The sequence below is a fragment of the Pan troglodytes genome, chromosome 9 (assembly GCF_028858775.2).
Source record: "Pan troglodytes isolate AG18354 chromosome 9, NHGRI_mPanTro3-v2.0_pri, whole genome shotgun sequence".
Taxonomy (NCBI): domain Eukaryota; kingdom Metazoa; phylum Chordata; class Mammalia; order Primates; family Hominidae; genus Pan; species Pan troglodytes.
The window spans coordinates 134,793,399-134,809,189 of NC_072407.2; the positions used below are offsets into that span (position 1 = coordinate 134,793,399).

The window sequence follows — 15,791 nt, forward strand, 5'->3', positions numbered from 1 at the left end:
TCTTCATTTCTTTGAGCCAAGGGTACTTGATTGATTAGTTTAAATATTAAATATGCTCGTTTGTTTTCTCTCAGTTGGACTTCTCTCTGAAATATATTTCCTTTCTTCATTTCATTTCAGAATTTGCTTGGAACCACAGTTTAAAAAAATGTGAAATAAGGCAGCTGGACTTTTTGTGACTTAAAATCATAGTGATGATGATGATGATAAATGAAAGCACATATTACTTTGGGGGAAGAGCAGACTGAAGGAAGGAGTGGACGGTGCAGCCATGAAGAAGCATGCATACCTTGTATGCTACACTGAGTTTCGCCATATGCCTCTACAAAGTATCAGGTTTTCAGAGGTGCGAGTTCTCAAGGAAAGACTTTAGGTCACCATGCCTTAAATGTGGATGGCTATGTTGGAAAAAAAACATTTAACTTATTTCAACTGCCTGGACTGTGCAGAGGAAGAGAATCAATTCTAAGTTAACTGAGTCCCAAACAACATACAGCTGTATAGATTAGGTTTTATATCGTGAAATGCATTCTTCAGTAATGAGGAAACTCGTGTGGACTTCAGAAATGAGAAAAGTCTTCTCAGTCCAAGAAAGCTTTAGGAGCAGCATCTGCATCCTGCAGAAAAGATAGACTGGAGCTAGCACAAGTCAGAGTTTGATTATTACAGCAGCTTCCTACTTTGCCACACGGAGCTTTCTTGAAAGCACACATGAAATTCTAACGTTAAAGGTTAGCAAAGGCTAGTGTTTCGTAAGAGACAAATGAGAGTACACAATGAAAATATTATCTTCCTAATTACACTTTATATTTCAGGGACAGTTTTCAACAAAATACTTCCCGTATTTCACATGTTCTTAATTTTGTAAACACGCCTATTCATTTCCATCATTTTCTCAACGGTACTATGGGCTCAGCTACATATATATATGAGACCTCAGCTTCCTAGCCCTAATACTAACCCTTTCATTTTCTGCTTTCAATTCATTAAAAAAGGGGAAAATGCAACAAAGCATTCAAATAATTGCATGCACAATATTACCATACAAATACCTGCACAAGGCTGACACACTAGGCCATTAGCTGACAGGCAGCACTTCATAAGATCTCTGGAAAGGTTAATACATCAACTGTGGTAGGAAAGACTGAATTTCGTGTACGCAAAGCAGCTTATGAGAGTCAGGTGTAATTATGTAAGTAAATATTTCTAAAAAGCTGAAGGTATGGAAGTTAAAGATGCTTTACTGAGATTGTCTGTTGATGCCTTTCTATTGCAGGGAACTTAATAACTTGCAGACAGCCACATACTTCTCATGTTCCTGAACCTGATGCAGAACAAAGGCCTGGAGGGCCAGTTTTCATCTCAAAACTTGAGTTATACTATGTGCCCACTGATTCATATCCCGCTTGCCTTATTCAGTAACTGATTTTTAAATGGAACAATGTTTGACATGACTTTTTAAGAAGGGTGTTCTTAAGTCATTATAGAGAGGGAAAATATGATAACCTTATTAAATTACCTGCCTTTGTAGACTGGGTAATGTCGCAGGCCTGTCCCCCGAAGGCCTGTATTGAGACAAGATGCATAGTGAAAGCCTCGGCAATCCATTACGTCCTGCTTCAAGGTGAGTGTGGCAAGAGGAAAACTTTCCCTCCAAAGCCCCTAGAGGAAAACTAACTCAAACTGGAGGGACTGAGGCAGCAGGAAATGCAAAAGGTAGGAGTACTTTTAGTTTCCCAGGATTCATTTTACCAAAAAAGCTGTTTGAACACTTGGGGACACCAGAAAAGCTAGATTCACATAACTGTACTTACTGTTTAACTACCACCACCCCACATAAAAGATTCCATAATCATGACCTCAATCAGCTCCGAAATGTGACACATAAAACGTTATGACATAATAGAAGGCATTCAGTAAATACTTGTTTACTCCTTTGAGGTAGCAGGCAAAATTTTGTTTCTCTTTTCGTAACAAAAAAGATTTAAGTGCAAAGAGATTTGGAGAAACTGCGACTAAAATGCTATACAAACTAATATATTGTACAAGGCCACGATTTGCCAGGGACTTTTGCAGATATTTTAATTCACTGTATCTCATTTAATCCCGCCAACTGTCTCCCAAAGTAGATATTTTCATTTGCGTTTTCACAGATGAAGGAATCAAAACTCAAAATGTTAAATAACTCGTGTTCTTTATTTAAGTTAAATGTAGCAGTTTCTAAACACCAGGCTCTCAGGATGTTTTATAACAAAGCCCTTACTTGAGGAAATGGGGTATAATATAAAGACAACTTTCTTTAGAAGGGCTAGGCACTTGTTTTCAAAGCTGGGCTTCTTCATTTATTAGCTAAGGGACACCAGGTTAGTTATTTCTGAATTTCAGTTTCCTCGACTGAAAAACAGGAAAATAACTCCTATGTGTTAAGGTTATATTGACTATTCAAAATAATTATGTATTCAAAAATGTCTACATATGTATATGCTTATAAATACAAATATACATATATACATGCATCCAAATAGATGTTTGCATGTATGTGTCTCACTTTGTCTGGCACAGTGTATGAGATCCACTATTTAAAACTGCTTTTTTGGCTGGGCGCGGTGGCTCACGCCTGTAATCCCAGCAGTTTGGGAGGCCGAAGTGGGTGAATCACGAGGTCAGGAGATTGAGACCATCCTGGCTAACACGGTGAAACCCTGTCTCTACAAAAATACAAAAAATTAGCCAGGCGTGGTGGCGTGCACCTGTAATCCCAGCAACTCAGGAGGCTGAGGCAGGGGAATCGCTTGAACCCGGGAGGCGGAGCTTGCAGTGAGCTGAGATCGCACCATTGCACTCCAGCCTGGGTGACAGAGTGAGACTCCATCTTAAATATAAAAAAAAAAAAAAAAAAAAAAAAAAAAAAAACTGTTTTTTTAATTTTACTCTCTCCTTAAGCTAGTTAACTGAGTATGAAAATAAGTTTACTCCTACTGGATGCTGGTACTTGTTTAGTCTTTTTGTTTTCCTTTAAATCATTTCTTCGAGTTACATTGTATTAATCTGAATATTCTCTTAACTTGAATTAGCAAACATCTTCAATTTGTATGTTTACCAGCCTTTAAATTTAGAATGATGTTCTGCACAACAAAAGCAATGGTAGCAAGGAAGCTAGAATGACACAGTTTTTAAATGGCTTTTAAGAGGACATTATAATTTCAGAAGAAAAAAATACCATGTATTTTAGACATATTTTCCCATGTGTTAATTATTACTTTTAATAATTAGTATTTTTTCAAAGAACCCAACAATTTTGACCACTTCTCCATGTTAGCTGTTGGCTTACGTCTGCACTGCAGATGGGAACCAAGTTTCGGGTAGGCCGGGTGCATCATCTGTTTCCAATTTGACTTCATTTTGAAATATTCCAATGTACAGTATCTGGATTTCCTACCAATGAAAGTGGTACGGCAATCCTTAAAGATTCACACAGGTTAGAGCTGGACAGGCTCATAAACACCATCGTATCTAGCTCTGTCATCTATACAAAAAAAAAACAAAACTCTGAGAGTACAAGAGGTGCACATGGCATCCCATAGGTCAAACTGCTAGTTGTGATAAATTCAGGATGAAGCAAGAGTCCAGCTCAGGGTGCTTTCCATTGCTTGTGGCCCAGCATCCTAGCTAGGACACAGGCGGCTGAGAAAGACGGTGGGCTGGGGAGATATTTCGGACGTGGCACTGCTGTCACTTCAAAGCATGCTAATAAGATTTTAATGGGGCCTGTCTCCTGGTCTGCGCTAGCCTTCCCTTGCCTCATCACTGCGAGTTACAGAAAAAAGCCCCTGGCAGCTAAACTCTTCTCTAAAGCTTTTCTCTTTGGCTTAAAATATTTCAAATCCTTACACACAAGTGAGACCTGAAGTTTCCAGGCTATTCTTTCATAAAAGAAGATTATAACTCAAAAAGCTAACCCTTTATGCAAAACCTTATCTGGCATGGTTACACTGAGATATTTCTTTGAGGTTAAGAAAATATTTGCTTTAAGGAAACTACTCCTTCTACCACTTTTAAGGTGACTCTCTGCATACACTGTACGCCTGTCTATTGTTAGACTGGGTGTGGGCAGCCTCAGTATCTGCCCCACTGAGCGGTCGCCATGTATCAGACCCTCCCTGCCTGTAGCTACATGGCATGGGGCGTGATCAGACCCTTCCTGCCTGTAGCTACATTGCATGGGGCGTGGCTTGGCCGAGGATGCGTTTGCAGCAGAAAATCCTGAGCCCAACAAGCTCACTCTGGCATCCAGGCTGACCTTTTGCAGTGACCACAAGTATAGTTGCATGAATTAATATACATGGGAGCTTTTGACGTAGGAGGACATGACCAAATAAACATATTCAGCTGATAATAGAGCTTGGCAGTGAGGACGTGTGTGAATATGACACAATGGGTATATTGACTTCTTTCTTAGTGAAGTGATTTTGAGTTGCTGGGTCTCAGCAAACAATACTCCCAAATGAAGGCCTCAGAAGCAGCCTAAGAAGCAAAAGTTTCTCGCTGGCCTTCTGGAGCCCTCCTGTCTCTCAGTCTTAACCTCCCCTGAGGCTGGCCGCAGAATCCAGAATCCCTCTTCCTCAAGGCAGGTCACTGAAGTCAGAACCCGTTTTCTCCAAAATCGGCCATCCAACCTAAAACTATGACTCTAACTTTCTTTCCACCTTTCTGGGTTAAAACTGGCCATAGAGAAATCATCCAATTTGCCTTGTTTGACTGAAGGTCATAAGACCCCCACACCCAGAAGGGAGGGACGCTGCTCATAGAGGCCGGGAGGAATCTAGACGGGCCTGGCTGGGTTCCCCACTCAGTCTGTTAGCATTAGATCATGACCTTTGCGTCCAATCCTATTTCTACATGGTTGTGTATAATTTGCTGAACCTAAGCAGGAAAATGGACAATTTTCCCTGTTATCACTGATTTTTTTATTCTATTTATTTTATTTATTTGTTTATTTTTTTGAGATAGGGTTTCATGCTGTCGCCCAGGCTGGAGTGCAACCTGGAGATCTCAGCTGACTGCAACCGCCGCCTCCTGGGTTCAAGTGATTCTCCTGCCTCAGCTTCCCGAGTAGCTGGGATTGCAGGCATGCGCCACCAAGCCTGGCTAATTTTTATATTTTTAGTAGAGACGGGGTTTCACCATGTTGGCCAGGCTGGTCTTGAACTCCTGACCTCGGGTGATCCACCCTCCTCGGCCTCTCATAGTGCTGGGATTGCAGGCATGAGCCACCGCACCCAGCCTGATTTTTTATTTTGAAGGTTCCCACGTACATGTTAATAAGTTTTGTGTACCTGTTCTCCAATTAATCTGCCTTTTGTGAATTGATTTTTCAGCAAACCTTCAGAAGGTGAAGGGAAAAACCCTACAGAGTCCAAATATATGTTTAAGGCTCAAATCTGTCACTCACTCACCACGTAACTTCAGTTAAATCACTTAACATCCCTGAGCCTCAGTTTCCTCATTTATAAAATAAAAGTAGAACTATCTATGTCTCCACCTCACAGGGTTCAATCAATGCTTTGGATTATGCAAATAAAAGTAATTTAACTGCAAAGCAGTATGTAAAAATCAGGTCTAAAAATTCTCTGCCATTGGTCATCTATAAATTGTAGGATCTAATAGAATTGCAAGTAGGAATTCAATAAATTTGAATGAAATCATGACCATGAAGCAGGATAGGGGAATGCACTTCAGATTAAAAGAAAGAAGAAAGACACATAAAATCTTGAATCACAAAGTAAGGATCTCACTTGAAAGTGGTTCTCTACCCAAAAACATCTATCTATTTTTTTCTATCTGGGGTTCTATGATATTCTTTGTAAGAATGGTTCCATAACAGCAACAACAACATAGTGGACTTTAATGGGCGATTATTCAGCATCTACCCTGGGCCAGGCACTATGCTGAGAGCTGGAAATGCCCTATGAGTGAAGGGCTCATCTCCTGAAGCCATGCTGGTGGGAGAGCGGACAGCGAGCCCCTGGCTGCCACAGAGGGCGAGAGAGCCGGCACTTGGGCATTAGCTCCGCAAGTCAGGCCGCTTTGCTGCATGAGTCAGCATTTTAGCTTTTGATTTACCGATACAGGCAGGTCATTCTTTTTTCCTTTTTAAAAAATATTATGAAATTTTGAAAATGAGATTTTTCGAGGGGATAAGTAGAGGAATGAATAGATTCACACACACATACGCGCGCACGCACACACACACATACATACATCTTACAAACTGAATTTAATAACAAGAAAATAACACTTGTAAATATCAAATATGGTTTGTTCATCATTCTTTCATAAGCCTTTTTCAATTCAAAAGGAGTATATTTTTGAAAACTGTACAAAGAAGAAAGTGTATTTTTCGATTTTTGCTTAGGAGGCATTTTTGCAAACACTGTAAAAACTCCATGAAAAATGTTTACTACGACTGAACAAATAGGAGAAACGAAATCATACGCTCAGCCCAACAGAGGAAACACGGCTCCTGGCCAGCTACCATCACTTCTAGGCCTCAGCATTAGCATTTAAACAGCATCATATTTTCAAGGTATTTCTGAAGCTGCCTGAATCCAGCTTACTGTTTAGAAAGTAGTGGCTCAACATTGTTAAATGCATGTAAGGCCAGTGTAGACGCTAATCAGTCCTCTGTAGACTTGGACCTAGCACTAAACAGACTGGGGGAGTCGCCAAGACCAAGGCCAAATCGAGAGCAATTATCTGAGAACATGGCCTGCTGTCATGACGATGCGGCTCCCAGCCTATATATGAGTGATTATAGCTCTGTAGCCAATTTCAGTGGTTTTATTATTATTAGAAAAAACTCATAGATAATGTAGAAGGAAATGGCAGGTCATCTGGCCCCTGAGAGTACTTTATCCAGTTGAGCAGTAAATGTTTCTACCACTTCCTGAGAGAGGCAATTCCACGATCTAATAATGGCTATTGCCAGGAATCTGTTTATTCCTGGTGGTCAGCTGACACTTTGTCATATTTCGCTTCATCTGTGACTCTTAGAAATTTCATCTCCTTGGAGCACTCTTTAGTTCAGTCCTAGCCATCCTTCTCTCTTCTCCTCAGGAAAAAAAAAAAAAAAGTAGCTTAAAAATGATTGCACATAAAAAGCAAGGATCCACTTTAATGCGATCTCAAATTATAGGTAGCACTTCCACATACTTGCACATAGAATTGCTTTTGATGTTTACATTATGTGGCCAACAAAAGAACATAAATTGTTTCATTCATGAGGAAACTGAGGCAGAAAAAAAGTCAAGCCATTTGTTCAGGTAAATTCTTTGTGAAGCTAGGGATTCTGCCACACCAAGGGGATGCTATAAAGCACATCATGAAATCATCAAATGCTACTTGTGATCCTATTAAGCTGTGGATACACCTTGGCTATGTCATCCAAGTAGGCCCTTCTTAGCACTGCAGGTGTCTCTTTTGAAGCACTGTACCAAGAAAACAATCCCAATTGGTCATCTGGAAGTCTTGTTAGTTTTTTGTCGATTTTTGACTTTTTCATCTCAAATTGTACCAAGAGAAGGGAATCATCATAATCGACAAGGAACAATTGTGGATTTTGAAATTTGTGTTTGTGTTTTGGATGCATTATACATTTTTCACTGTGGATGTTCCTTTGCAGTTAGCTTTAGTTTTTACTAACATTGTTAATAATGACGAATATTTGCTTAACATTTTCGAATATACAGACAATTTTCAAATATTATCTTACAAGATATCATTTCCATATTGTGAGGTCCATGGAGATCAAGTAGATTTCAATACCCTCGATTCAAAGATGAGTAAAACAAAATTCAGGAAACTTAAGCAACTTTCTTCAGGTCACACAGCTCTGAATTTGCATCTCTATACTTTGACTTCAAGTCCCTTGATCTTCCTTCTGTATAATGTTATTGCTCATTTGTATTCACTGATCAACTTCTAAAGGTGTGAGTAGTCACAGAAAGCTAGGTGCCCAGAGAAACAAGCCCAGGCTTAGACAGTTCCTTAACACAATGCATGCCACATCCTTTTCACTTAGACTTGCTGAGGCCCTTTGTGATTTGAAAGCTCTGTTATAACAGGTAATAATTTGAGCTCACTTAGAGAAAAATCTCAAAAAGTTAGAGATGAGGAAAGTGATCTCTCAGAGTCTTCCAGCCACATAATTCAGTAATAATCTGAATGTCCTTGCACACTCTGCCATGTTGCAGTTTTATTTTGCATCTGACGTCTTGATGGGAATGGAAAAGGACTGTTGGTGAGAAGAGTGGTGCTGGGAGAACTCAGTTCATTAAAATGACAAGATGTCTCCTCTGTCACGGACTCAGCGTCTCAGGCACTAAAATGCAATAGCCCAAAAGTGCCGAGAACAAAGGAAATCCGACTGGTGACTGCCGATTACCTAGCATGGGAATCTCACCAAGATAAATAGAAGTTACTTTCATTGAGGATGAAATAAAATGTTTGTTTTGTTTTGGGGCTGTGAAAGATGATATAAAGTTAAGCCCTCTGCCAGCAGAGCTTCAGGAAAAGTAGACTGTCAGACACATTGAATTGATTTCTTTATGGAAGTAGCTGAAAATAGAGCACACCAGTGAATCTGCTGCAATTTTCTAACATTCTAGACTGGGCTTTCAAGAAGCGGGGATGAGAGACCCAAAGAGCCGAAGGGTTATTCGTTTCTGGGTTAGGAATGGAAACCCAGTGAGTGGAACTACTTCTTGCCCTTAACTTTCCATTCCTTGGATCTCTCTGCCCACTGCCCTAAGTGTAATGGTTCTTGTAACACCTAACCTATGTTTGAGGATACTTGATTTAATCATGTTAGCAAGGCATTTGGAGGTTTCCAAATGAAAGGCAGTGGAAAAGTACCAAACAGTGTTATGATCCATGTTAATGAGCAGGTTGTTGGCCGGCAAAGTGAAGAAGGTCATAGAAAATGTCACTCAGTCTGCATGCAGAGAAGTGACAAAGAAGTTCTCTCGGGACTCCGTGTTCAAGCCAATCTTGTTTGTTAATAATAGATGCAGTAATGCTTTGATATTGTTTTGTGAAAGGTACTCTGAGAGCGTAAAGTGCTTTGCTAGCACTAATGTATTAAGCCTGCTACTTCTGTGGAAAGCGGGGAGGGGTTAAGTGTTATTTTCTCAGTTTCACAAATGAAGAAACTGAGGCACCAAGAGCTGCCTTTCCCAATTTCTCACAACTGGGCAACAAGGTCAAAAATAGAAATGATGAGAGGAATGGAATTTTTAGCCCATAAAATCATGTTTGGTTTCTAATATTTTTCCATTGAGGCTGTGATTTTTTTTTTTTTTTTTTTACAAAGGGGATATATTATATATGTTTGGGGTAAGGAGGTGCATGAAATTCAGCAAAAAGAAAATGTTGTGAATTATCAGGTGATTGAACCCTGAACAGTGTCAGCCCTGTAGGCGCCACGTCGTTTTTAGACAAGTCACTTAACGTTCCTTTATGTCAATGGGCACTTTCTAAATAATTGAAAAAACTTTGTTTCCTCCCTTTGTTGTATCCCAAATAGGAATCAAAGGGTTGTCCTAGTGAAGTGTGAAGTCCAGTCTAAGCTGTTCTTCTGGCCCGTGGGGAAGAACACAGTTGCACCAAATTTCTTTAGGGAAGACACTCTAAAGGGCCATTGTTTCTCTCAGCCTCTAGCACTGTGGGCTTAAAAACCCAGAAATGAGAACAGAGGGGCTGGGACTGCTCCCTTGACACATCCAGGCCAGGATGATGGGCTAGAGGATGCTGCCGTTACTAATAGGCTTCTGCTACCTGGGGTGGATTTAGGCTGCCTTCTCTGAGAATTGTTTGACTTTGAGGGCAGGAAGTGCATGTGTCCATGCACAAGTGTGTGTGCTTGTGTATGCATACGTGAGTGCCTGATCTCAAATTTACCCTCAGGGCAGGTGGAAAGGCTTGGGTGCTGCCCAGAGGATGCGCCCCTGGAGAAACTGTGGGGAACATGGCCTGTTCTGAGGAATGGCATAGAAGTCTGTGAGCCAGAGAGGCATTCTCCGAAAGTGGGGTATGGCGGTACCTCCACGAGCAGTTGGAGCAAAAGCACCACTGGGGGAGAAAAAGCCAGGGCTGAGAATAGAAGCCAAGAGTGGAAACTGGAGCCTCAGGGGCCACTCCCACCCCATGGGGCTAGCATGAAGAATCGAAGGAGTTTATCAGACTGGATTCCTCCTTCCAGAACATACCTGCTCTAGTGTGAAGGAAGACCCAGGCCTGGCACAGAGCTGCCAGAGAAGCAAACACCGAATGCCCATCCAGGTGACAGCCCAAGGGCAAAGAGAGTTGACACCCCGCCTCCTCCTTCCCACCAAAGTACGTAAGGAAGATGCGGAGGGCTGGTGGGAACACATAGCTTATATAACAGAGCAAAGTGAGAGCAGTATCCTGTCATCTTTAACATTACAAGGGTAAATATCGAACACCTACATGCATCTGAATAAAAATACTTACAACCTGGGAGGAATGACCCACAAATGGTTAAAAAAAAAATGAGGATGATGAAATAATGAACCTTTCTTCCTTAAACACAATTTGATAATTTGAACTTAGTAAGATGAGCTCCACAAGAAGAAATACAAAAAATCCCACAGCATCATCTGTACAATCTCCTGCCTTGTATCGTTAATGATCTTATTATGTGGACTGTCATTTTCTCAGCTAAATTCTGAAAGGACAAAACTGTTTTAGCTGATTGTGCACATCTCTGGAAGTGTCCCAAGCACACTCTACATAAAGTGGGCCTCAGTGCATATGGGCAACTTGACTGCCTCAAGATTCAGGAAAATATTAGGCTGTACTGGCAGGTCTGAGCACAGATGCACCTCTCATGCTTCTTATGTTCATTTACAAAGTGTGACAAAAAATAATGATCCATGTTTGAGAAAAACAGTCAAACATCACCTATTTAAATGAGTGTAGAAATCATAATTATTACTGAATTGGGATAAATAACATCATGTAACGCCCCTTCCCTCCTATGAGCTCCACACCTACCTACTACACACTAGATTTCTTTAACCACGTGACCTCATTTCCGCAACTACGTAACATAGATATTACTAATTCCAGTTTAAGCATAAGAAAGCTGACATTGGGAGAATTTAAGTAACTTGCTCAGGGATGGGGGACTAATGAGTTCAGACAGTCAGCTTGATTCTAGGCTCAAGCACGTTCTTTCCAATAAATATGAGATTACTGCCTCCATCCTGCCACTTTTCTCGAGGGCAATAAAATTAAGCCAATAAAGACTAAATTATTTACTCACATGTCAGAAGGGCTATTACAAAAAGATGAAGGATAACACGTGTTGGCCAGTGTGTGAAGAGAGAACGCTTGCACATGGTTGGTGGGGATGTCAATTAGTACGGCCATTATGGAAAACAGTATGACAGTTCTTCAAAAAATTAAAAATATTCTAAGAAGTAGGCTCTGGTCAAATTAAAAAAAATAAAAATGGCACCACCCTATGATCCAGCAATCCCATTTCTGGGTATATGTCCAAAGAAAATGAAATCAGACTGTCAAAGAGATGTCTGCCCTCTCATGTTCATTGCAGCACTTTGACAATAGCCGAGATAATATGGAAAGAACGTAAGTGTCCCTCAACAGATGAATGGGTGAGGAAAATGTTGTAGATAAATTCGATGAAATACCATTTAGCCTTAAAATAAGGAAATCCTGTCATTTGGAGCAACATCAATGAACCTAGAGTACATTACATTAAGTGAAATAAGCCAGGCATAGAAAGAAAAGTGTTGTCACTTATATCTGGAATCTAAAAAAGCTGAACAAACAAAAGTAGGGAGTAAAATGGTGGTTGCCAGTGGTTACTAGGGGGTAAGGAGGTGTGGTTTACGAACATGTTCAAAGGATAGAAAATTTTAGTTGAATAGAAAGAACATATTCAAGAGATTCATTATACAACACAGTGACTATAGTTAATAACAATGTTTCATGTTCTTGAAAATTCCTAAAAGAGTAGATTTTAAGTGTTCTCATTACAAAAAAATGATAACTACATGAGGTAATGATATGTCAATTAACTCAATTTAGCCATTCCACAATGTATATGTATATATTCCAAAACAACATGTTGTACAAGATAAATATGTACATGTTCATTCGTTAATTAACATTTTTTAACTTAATTAAAAAAAAAAGACAGTCAGCCCTCCCTATCTGTGGGTTCCACATCCATGAATTCAATCAACTGCACATCAATGCCTTGATTTGATTCTTACACATTGTATGCTTATATCAAAATATCACATGTACCCCATAAATATGTACAAATACTATTATCATCAGAAAAGTTTTTAAATAAAAATTGTATCTGTACTGACAGGTACAGACTTTTGTCATTATTCCCTAAGCAATGCAATATCATGACTGTTTACATAATGTTTACATTGTATTAGGTATTGTAAGTAATCTGAAGATGATTTTATAAGAGAGACTTGAGCATTCCTGGATTTGGGTATAGGTGGAAGGTCCTGGAACCAATCCCCATGGATGCGGCATAGCACTAAATAGATTTAGTTATTGGTTATGTCCACTGCTTAGCTTCGGTCTGCCTCCATGGGATGAAGCACCACCGATGCTAGGCACTTCCTCTGTTCATCTACAACAGTGCCTGGCTCAGACTACGCACTCAAATAGCCATGTTTTGGACAAAGGCACTCTGCTGCTGTTTCTAGAACTGTCTTCAGCTTTGCAGAATATTCCAGAAGAGTAATCATTCTCCTGACTCCATGGAGATCTCATCAATGTATGTGTGCCTTTGTTTTGTTTTTCTATTTATTCTTAAATGAAATCTGCCTTACCTGGGGTCACTATCAACTCCCTTTACCGAACCTGCCTCTCTGGCTGACTTTTCCTGGTTTTTGAATTCAGTCTTATTCATACTAAAATTTTATCCCATCTTTCTAGAACTTCCTGTCCCCTTTCAACACTTTACTTTTCCTGCCTAGCACTGTTTCCTTTCTAACATATTATGTTGTTTTAAACTATTTATTGGTATCTTCAAGGTGAGAGATTTGATCAGTGTGTTTGCCTTTTATCAATGACTTACTAGAACATTGCCTGGGACATAGTTTGTGCTCAAAGATTATTTGTCAAGAAGAAGAGCAAAAGGAAAAATTCTTTTTCTAAAGATATTCAGAAGAATATAACCTGCATATAACTCTACAAGTATTTAAGGCTTTGTTTTTTTCTAAATATTCTTTCTTTTCCATTAAATCTGCCTCCTGAACGTGACTATTTTCCAAGCAACCAGATGCTATGGGCTGTTGCAGATCTGACGTGCTGCCAAACGAATCGCGGATCGAAAAGGCTTCCAGGTACATAATCACTCGTGACACCCTCCCCACCTGGTGAGTGTGCAGGCGACAACAGGGCACACTTTCACCCACCTCCACAAGTGAGCAACTCCAGGCCTGGCCCAGTCTGCATAGCTGGTGACTGGCAGGACAAAGATTTCCAGTGCCTACGGAACCCATGAGGCAGCCACCCTGCTCACTCCCAGTTTATAGAAAGGAATCTGAGGCCCAGAAACCATTAAACAACTCGCCTAAGTCCTCCTTTGGTCAGATGTAAAAGATATGAGACTCAGGGTGTGTCTGACTCTAGAAAATTATCTCAATTGCTTTTCTTAGGTGTTAAACTCCTATCTGTAAGAATGTGAGTGGGTGAATAAAAGAGTGTATGAAGAGGGCTCCCCATTCCTGATTTTGCTACCATCCTCCATGCCTTGATTTCTTTTCCTGTCATGCCACCTTGCTCCCTGGCTGTTAGCTGAGTATCATTAGTTACGATGTAAAATGAATATTCTCTGTTTCAAGAAGATCTTCTTTCTTTCTTTTTTTTTTCTGGGAAATGCTGTGGCTGGCACTGCAGAGGCAATTAATATACACACATCTATCCTGCAAGGAAATGCAAGCCCTGCTGGCCATCCTCAAAACCATGCCCAGCATGAAAGGTCCCCTCTGTCATCCTCTGCCTCACTGCCCTGTGGAAGCTGAGGCTACCTTTCAGGCCGGGGTTCTTGTCCTGTCAAGAAAGAGGCTTAATGTTTCTTCCAGGAGTGGTTAAAAGTCAACCAATAGATCCCCTCAGTCATTTTCCAAGCTGGGCTGAACTTAGATTTCATAACAATTCTATTTTTAACTACTTTGTAATTCTATTATCTTCTCCTTTTGTTCAATGTTTCTGTACATTAAGCATCCTAGCAGATTTAAATAATAGTCTGTGGTAAGTCTAGAACCAAGTTAGATGATACGCTTTCCTTCAGGTAAACCATTTCAGTTATTTCACAAGGCCAAGAGCCCCCCAGGTGTAGGCATGCCCCCCAGAGCCTCCTGCCCCTTACTGCGCCCTTTCCCTGAGAGAAGGCAGAATGGGTACAAGTCCACCCTTGTTATTTGGGATAAGAATAATGCCTCCATAGGACAGAGGCACCCAATGGGTGCTAGAGAGGTATGGTATTGGGAATGGGAAAAGATAAGGTAGCAGGGCTTAGGCCAAAGGGGAGAGGAAAGACAACAGAAGAGGAGTAAAGAGGAATAAAGCTAATATGAAGAAAGTCATGACAAGTTGTATAAAGAGACATCAAAAATTAACCTAGCAGCTGGGCTGAGCAGTTGGGCACAAAAAAAAAAAAAAAGGAGGAAAGGTAATATTTATGTTTTTAAAGGTGAAAGATAACAAAAAAGTAAAGAGAAGAATAGTAGCTAAAACAAACTAAATCAAATAAAAAAACATTAGAAAGTAAAGGAGCAAATGAAAGAGGAATTAAAATGTAGTCAAATCATTAGTAAGTTAGTGTTGTATATCGGCTTAAAAATATGAAATATTGCTCTGATATAACAAATTTACCTCTCTTCCGCAGCCCTGTGGTGTTCTAAAAATCAGTAGCTGAAGAAATAAATCATTACCCTGTCACACTGGATCAGGTGCCTGCCTTAACACCAGCCCAGGGTTAAGTTTCCTGTTATTCCCCATTACGAAGATTCTGACCATTCAGGGTTTGGGTTCCGCCTCCTGAGTCTCTGTCTATGTTTAATGACTGCCATCAATTATATACTTCTTTTCTCCCCATGACATTTTGTCAATCATAATTGGGGCAGGTATTTTTGCTATTATTATTATCATCATTATTATTTTCAGTGATAAACTATCAGAGCCTGGCTCAGTTGATAGAAAATCTATCTGAATCTTGGCTGTCAGGATAGCATTGCTGATTACTTTGAAGTAACCTGCAGCAGTGTTGGGAGAAAATAATCATTGAAATGATCCAAAGGAGTAACTAGGGAACAATCTTTTATCTTTCCCTCCCTCCCTCCCTCCCTCCTTCCCTCCCTCCCTCCCTCCCTCCCTTCCTTCCTTCTTCCTTCCTTCTTTTCTTCCCTTCCTTCCTTCTTTCCTTCCTATTTTAAAAATTTTCCTGAAGGATAAACTGTCTTCTTGGAAATGATACACCTCAACCTCAAGCTACAAGGGAATACTCTGAGAATAACTGGAATTGTTCTTAGGAACTAGTCTCTCCCTGCTGTTGCCCCTGGGTCTTTAGAGGAAACATAGTTGTTACCACTAATCAGAATAGACAGGTAAAACCACCAGTAGATAAGCTTCAGTTAGCCAAGATGGGACTGCGAGAAACCTTATGAACGAAAGCTTAAGGTGGCTTAGCAACTGCATGGACGGTCTGTGTTTAG

At 40.3% G+C, this 15,791-nt stretch overlaps 1 protein-coding gene and 1 long non-coding RNA gene across 6 annotated transcripts in view; both read right to left on the minus strand.

The window, feature by feature from the left end:
- LOC107967254 (uncharacterized) overlaps positions 1 to 15,391 on the minus strand; it is a 57,502-nt gene extending 42,111 nt beyond the window's left edge. The window contains exon 1 of the long non-coding RNA XR_001707635.3: positions 1,520 to 15,391. This is a non-coding gene — a long non-coding RNA (uncharacterized LOC107967254). The remainder of the gene's footprint in view (positions 1 to 1,519) is intronic.
- The window catches only part of OPCML (opioid binding protein/cell adhesion molecule like), a 1,137,716-nt gene that overhangs the window by 443,022 nt on the left and 678,903 nt on the right, over positions 1 to 15,791 (minus strand). The gene's annotated exons all lie outside the window — the stretch shown is intronic.